Source organism: Triturus cristatus, chromosome 6 (assembly GCF_964204655.1).
Source record: "Triturus cristatus chromosome 6, aTriCri1.1, whole genome shotgun sequence".
Taxonomy (NCBI): domain Eukaryota; kingdom Metazoa; phylum Chordata; class Amphibia; order Caudata; family Salamandridae; genus Triturus; species Triturus cristatus.
Genome location: NC_140589.1, coordinates 1,943,445,227 through 1,943,452,726, shown reverse-complemented (window position 1 = coordinate 1,943,452,726; position 7,500 = coordinate 1,943,445,227).

Sequence of the window (7,500 nt, the reverse complement as noted above, 5' to 3'; positions counted from 1 at the left end):
AAGAGTACCAGAAAGTATTAAGAAGAACAGGTCAATACTAATACCCAAGAATGTACCGATTAGCGAACTCAAAAAGATAAGTAATTGGCGTCCAATTACTATCGGTACGGCATTCATGAAGCTGTTCACAAAAATATTAACTAAAAGACTCACATTTTTCGTTGAAATAAATACGAGACAAAAAGGCTTCATGAAGGTGCGAGGTTGTCTCGAAAATCTGACTCTTCTGCAAAACATTATAAAAGGGGCACGAAAGAACAGAAGCTCGTTGGCAGTGGTGTTCATAGATATATCAAAAGCTTTTGACTCTGTCAGCCATGGTCATATTCTACAGAGTCTTGAAAGACACAGGGTTCCATCATGCATCAGAGACATAATAAAAGACTTATACACTGACTCAACAACATTTTTCAAGGGAAAAAACAATGAAGCAACTCCAGAAATAACAATGAAGTCAGGAGTTAAGCAAGGTGACTCTTTATTCCCACTGCTGTTTAATATTGCCATGGATCCTCTGATCTGTGATCTTCAGAAAGAAGGCAAGGGCTTCACATTTGGTTCCAATAATCTCATCAAGCAAATCACCGCTCTGGCCTTTGCCGATGACATCGCAGTACTCAGCAACACCTGGGAAGGAATGAGTACAAATCTGAAAATCATTGAAAAATTCAGTAAAATAACAGGATTAAAACTTAATGTGAAAAAAACACATGGATTTTATATAAGTCATCGTAAAGATAAGATCCTAGTAAACAACTGTAGACCATGGCAATTTGAAAAACAAAACATTGAAAACATCCACCCAGGAGAAAGTGAGAGATACCTCGGACTGAACTTCGATCCACACACCGGCCATTCAAGCAACAACAAAATTAATGAAGTTCTTGTTGACTGGGCTCAAAAACTCGACAATCTACCACTTAAGCCCACACAGAAAATAGAAATATTCTGTAAATACTTGATCCCTAAACTGTCATTTAAACTGGAAATGACAGGAACAGAAGCGAAAACTTTAAACATTCTGGATCAAACAATTAGAAAGTATGTCAAACATTTCCTACACCTTCCTGCATACACATGTGATGGTCTCCTGTACTCGAAAAGATCCTTTGGGGGCCTCAGTATTCCAAAGTTATGTACGACAATTGGTCTGAACAAAGTTAATAACTTATTGTACCTCAGGGAAGCTCCAGACCTGTACATAGCTCATTCATTCATGTATGCAGGAGAAATAATCAATGAAAAAATTGATAACATCATTAAAACACACAAACTCAACATAGTAGGCAGTAGATCTCTGAGTCATGAACTAAATTTGATAGCAACATATGACTGGAGGAAAGAAGAATTTGAGAAATGGGCAAATCTCCCTGTCCAAGGTGATGGTATCAAATACTTAGCGAGTAATCCAACCTCAAATTTTTGGATCAACAAACATAACAAAATAAAAGAAAATCAATACATAGCTGCGCTAATGCTGAGAGCAACTGTATTGTATACTAGAGAAACCATCACTAGGGGAAGAAATCGTACATTTGCTACTTGTAGATATTGTAAAGATGTGTGTGAAACAATTGCTCATATTTCAGGTGCATGTCCTAAAACCAAGGACATAAGAATAAAAAGGCATAACAAAGTGTTGGAATTGCTAATTGATAGAGCAAAAAGGTGTGGGTGGATGACATACAGGGAACCTCATGTCAAACATAATCAAGGTGAACTAAGAAAACCAGATGTAGTGTTCACCAAAAATGGTACTGCTGTAGTGGTTGATGTCTCAATTCGTTATGAAAACTCACAGAATTCCCTTGAACTAGCGTATGAGAGCAAAGTTAAATACTACCAGGATCTATCACAGCAAATCAAAGATCTTACCAAATGTAAAACTGTAAAATGTCATGGCTTTATTGTCGGATGTCGGGGTATTTGGCCTCAATGTAATGATGTTGCTCTGGCTGATCTTGGTCTGCAAATGTCGTTCCCATTCAAGAAGAATGTTTGCCTGACTACATTAATGGACACTCTAAAAATGTGCCAAGTATTCATGGACAAATAAATTTCAGGTCAAACACTGAGATGTACACTATCGTACAGCACACATGTCACTTTTACAAAGTATTAGATTTACATATGGTTCAACAGTTACGTAATAGTTAATAGTTAATAGTATAGATGTGGATTTTATAGATGTGAAGTTATAGAAATATTTCTCCAAACTAGACGTGCAATTTATAGATGTGTATTCTTATTATAGTTGTGTGCTTACATTATAATGATTTAGATATAAATGTGTACATTATGCTTCTTGAATATAATAGGTCTCAAATAATTACATACACATAGTCACTACTTATTGCCTTGATTATTGATGTCCTGCTAATCAGGACTGTTCGTAGACAATTTTATATTGTTGGAATAGTACTGCAGGGTGTACTATCTCTGGCCTATACGTGACCCCAGTTCCAGTGAGGGCAGCTTAAAGTGTGGCTGTACTCCGGAGCGAACAAATGTTGTATTGTTGGAAGCAAAACCGATTTGACGCTGATGGGCAGCATAATAACCCAGAATGAGCCACCGCGAGGTGGTACAAATAGCCAAATGCCTTGTCATCTAATTAGTGACGCGCATGAATGGATGAACGAGATTTCCACTGTCCCTACCTACTATCTAGCGAAACCACAGCCAAGGGAACGGGCTTGGCAAAATCAGCGGGGAAAGAAGGCCCTGTTGAGCTTGACTCTAGTCTGGCACTGTGAAGAGACATGAGAGGTGTAGGATAAGTGGGTGGCCCTCGGGCCGCCGGTGAAATACCACTACTCTTATCATTTTTTCACTTACCGGGTGAGGCGGGGGGGCGAGCCCCGTGGGGCTCTCGCTTCTGGCTCCAAGCGCCCGGCACCCGCCGGGCGCAACCCGCTCCGGGTCAATAACACAAACAGTAATAAAGCTCTACCTTTTCATATATAGGTGGATCAAATAAATCTCACTGATACGTTACCCATAGTTGGTTGTCAACAGCCACACCATTGGGAAGAGAGCACACAAACAAAATGAATTTGTGGTTAAAGATAGTGTTTTTCTCTTTATTATTTTTGTACAATAATTCTATTAATAAATCTACAAGAAACTCATGTGCTTGGGATAAGCAAAAAAATAGATTTTTAGGAAGGATATATACAAAAAATCAAAATGGGCCCCCATAGGGGGATTAGAAGAGTATATATACAGTTAAATAACAGTCATTCTTATCAAACAACCCATACATTCATACACAGTCAGCCAAAAACATAAAACATACATTTGCTCTACATAAAAATGTTTGTAGATATACAGAGGAACAATCTCCTCACAGTATTGAAGTGTCTAAAATGTTAGACACCACTAAATCATGAAGAGGGATACGCCAGATCGAACAAAAGGACACGCCGACGCGCGTTTCGGTGCAATCACCCAATCATCAGGGTGCCACCTTCTTCAGGGCGTTTTCTCTAATCACAGGGGGCCTGCAAATGGGTAAGATTAGAAAAATTGAATAGAAAAAAATGAAAAATAAAACTAAAAGATCATATTTAGAGGTAACACGATTAATAATCAATGATACACATTACATACAGCAATACTAGAATGAAACACATCAGTAAATGATAAAGATTAGTTCACTGGTCACCTATAGACTGCAATGGTGTGGCATGCAGACGCTCAAGTTGGGTTTCAAACAACATGACTTGATACTGAACATATAAACAAATTATTGGTAAAAAAATCGTGATGTGTAAACCTAAAAACAACTGCACACTGAGGGTCATCTGTCATAGGGTGGGTAGCCCATGAAGAAACCAAAGACAGAAATCTGAGAATCAGAACGCAAATAGTGCGGAAGAACATAAAGAGAACAACAGCCCATAATGGAGAGAAACATGATGGTTTGATGTATTAAATGAGTTGAAGGCCTCGCCCAATTTAAAATTCAGCAGAACCTCATATAGGGTAAAGCTTCTACCACAAGAAAGGTGGTGGGTAGATCCACTTGGGATAAGTGTCCTAAATCAGAAAAAACATAAATAAAAAGAAAAAGCACCCAATTAGGGGTTGTTTAACCCAAATTGTGCTGGATATGTAACAAAATAACAAAAAACAGGAAAGATCCCGCTTGCCTTTCAAAATGCGCAGCGGAAGCTATGGTCAGGGAAGCTTCAGGACTGATGAGCTGCCCCAATTGCTGTAAGTGGAGACAGTTAACTCCGTTGATTGCTGGAAAGCTGGATACAAGACAGAATAACACAGGTATAACTGAGGGCTAGGAATTAGAAACTTAGAACATCTATTCCGCAGCTGCAATATGGTGCGAGTGAAGCTAAATGTTTGCATTTCAGAACTAAGAGAACTCGCTAATTGCTTGCGGTTTTCAATGAATAGTCGGAAAATTCAGTCGTACCTTGTGATCAGAAGCACGGTGCTCGGGAGATAACTGAACACGTTGTCGTATCACAGAGAGTTCGATAGGCAATAAATCCCGGGAGTAGCCGCTCGAATGGAGGTATGGGTAATTGTCGGGGCGGTGAGGTTAAACTAAAGAATGGGAAAAGGGATATAGTCAGTAAACCTGGTTGCTGCACAAATAAATCGTGAAGGCGCACTGGGTTATATACATTATAATCATGTAATTGGTTAAATTACAATAAACAGTGCCAAGGACAAAGGGGAAAAGGAAAAAATCTGCGCGTCTGTTTCTTTACCTTTAGGATGGTTTCCTGATATCTCAAGCCGATGTGGGGCAGGGAAAGCGAGGTTCCGAGTGAGTGGTTATCGTAACAGATAACCGCGCGAACCGCGAGTGAAACGCCAGATCTTTAAATACGCCCTTAAACCAATGGGGAGACGACACGACTGTGAAGTAAATGAACATGTGATAAAGTTGTAAGAATAACAACGTCGATTGGCGCTCTAGCTAGGTCAAGAAGATGAAAGAAGATGACCAGTAAGTCCTCTGATTGGCTGGATACCAACATCAGTCCCGAGGGGAGAAAAACGACGTCTCGGGCATGTTGCCGGTAGATCGGTTTCTAAGCAAACATTCCACAGAGTTAAGAAATCGCCAAAAGCACAGTTAAACAGGATTATAAAATCGCGTTTTCCCATGGTAGTGATTCATTCAGGCCGTTTTTTGGAGAATCAAGAAGGAAAATCCAGAACACCTCACGTTTTTTACGGATGTTAGTGATGTTAATGCCCTTGTGGCTTTGTATTTTTTCCAGGCTGGTGTAGCGTAAATCACTTTCATTGTGATTTGCCTTTTTCCAATGAGGAACGAGTGGAGCTGAAAGGTTGTTCCGTCTGATGTTGGATTTGTGCTCTCCAATCCGTATCCTGCATTCCCTTGCAGTTTCCCCGACATAGGGTTATTCGCAAGGACACAAGATGACATAAATACAATTCGAAGTGCGGCAGTTGGTCATTTCACCTAATTCTACCGAACGGTGACGAAAGTTGATTTTTTCACTAACGATGGCGTTTGCACATGCATGGCATGTTCCACATTTGTGGTGGCCACGAACGGGTTTGCTGCCCGTAATGGATTTCTGTACAAGTGGGGTCTTAAGGCTTGTGTATTTGGCCTTAACTAACAGGTTCCTCAAGTTTTTGTTGCGTCTGAAGGCAAATAGAGGTTTTGGGATCCTGGGTGCATCAGCGTCAAGATTAAGTAAGTGCCACTGGGAATTAACAATGTGTCGGATTCTGTTGTTAAATGACGAGTGTTTGGTGATACATATCAGTTGTTCAGTTTGTTTTTTGTCCTTGGGGATAAACAGAGTGTCCCGATTGTAGTAGCGGGCTCTTTTGAAGGCATCGCGTACTACTTTTTTGGGATATCCCCTTTGGGTAAATTTGAGTTTCATCGCTTCTGAGTGGTAAAGGTAATCCTGAATTGAAGTGCAATTTCTACGCAACCGTAGAAATTGACCAAATGGGATGCTGTTTTTCTGGCTGGACGGGTGGAAACTATCAAAATGAAGGAGAGTGTTTCTCGATGTTGGTTTGGTAAATAGAGTAACTTTTAATTGGGCATTTTCGTGTTTAACTGCCACATCCAGGAATTCCAAACTTGTGTTGCTGATCTGGGCAGTAAATCTCAAATTGGGGTCTGCCAAGTTGATCCATGATAATAATTCATCTAGATTATCCCTTTCGCCCTGCCACACGAAAAAGATGTCATCAATGAAGCGTGCCCAATATCGGATATTCTCATAATATGGGGCCACTTCATTGTAAATGTTCTTTTTTTCAAAGTGCCCCATGTATAGACAAGCCACACTTGGGGCACATGATGCCCCCATACTAACTCCTTTGATTTGATGATAGATGTCTCCGTCAAATTCAAAGTAGTTTTCCTCAAGGACAGTTTTAAGACAGTCAATGAGGAATTTGCTGTTATGTAGTGTCGTCTGGGTTTCCAGGATGTCTTTGATGACCGTGAGGGCATCTTCCTGTGGAATGTTCGAATATAAGGATTCAATATCCATTGACACTAAGAATTCTTTTTGATGGTTAAAATGAAGGCCCTCAATTTTAGATATAAAATGTTCAGTGTCTTTGACATAAGATTCCAAATTGGTCACCATTGGTTGTAAAAATGTGTCAATGTATTTCGACAACGGTTCTGTCGCTGACCCGATTGTAGAGACAATGGGTCTCATAGGGGGATCAATTTGATTTTTATGTGTTTTAGGGACCCCATAAATAATGGGGAACCTAGTGAATGTAGGGGTAAGATATTCTGCTTCTTGATGGCAGATTTCGCCCCGTTCAATGGCAGTTTCTACAAGACGTAGAATTCTCATTTTGAGTTTGGGTTCAGGATTGTTCAGAATCTTGGTATAGTGTTGGGGGGATTTCAATAGATTGTCCATCTTTAGTTTATAGTCATTGGTGTTGAAAATGACAATCCCCCCTCCTTTATCACATGGTTTTATTGTAACTTCAGGATTCTGTTTCAATTTAGTCAGTGCCAATTTTTCTTCTTTGGGTATATTGTCGGAAGTATATGGTGTAAATGTGAGGGCGTTTTGGATTTTATTAAGGACCGCCTTCTCAAAGCATTCCACTTCTTTGCCCACCTGTTCAATGTTGGGTGTGAAATTGGATGGTGGTTTCAGTCCCGATAGGTTATTATTGGGAACAGAGTCCATCGAATTTTGAAAGAAGACATTTAGTCGTATTTTGCGGAAGAATACATGTAGGTCCTTCATGAGTTCGAATTTGTTGAGATTCATGGAGGGAACAAATGAAAGGCCCTTTGTAAGAAGAGTTTGTTTCAGTGAAGTTGTCCATTTGATGGGACGACAGATTGAAGACTGGAATTTTGGTTAAGTTCTCCAATATTGGTTGTGACGAGTACGGATATATCTCTGTGGTTGTGCTGGTTCCTGGAACCTCTGGGCTGTTGGAGGTTCCTGGAAGTTGCCTCTCAAATGAGAGTTTTGATATTGGCCTCGATAGTGG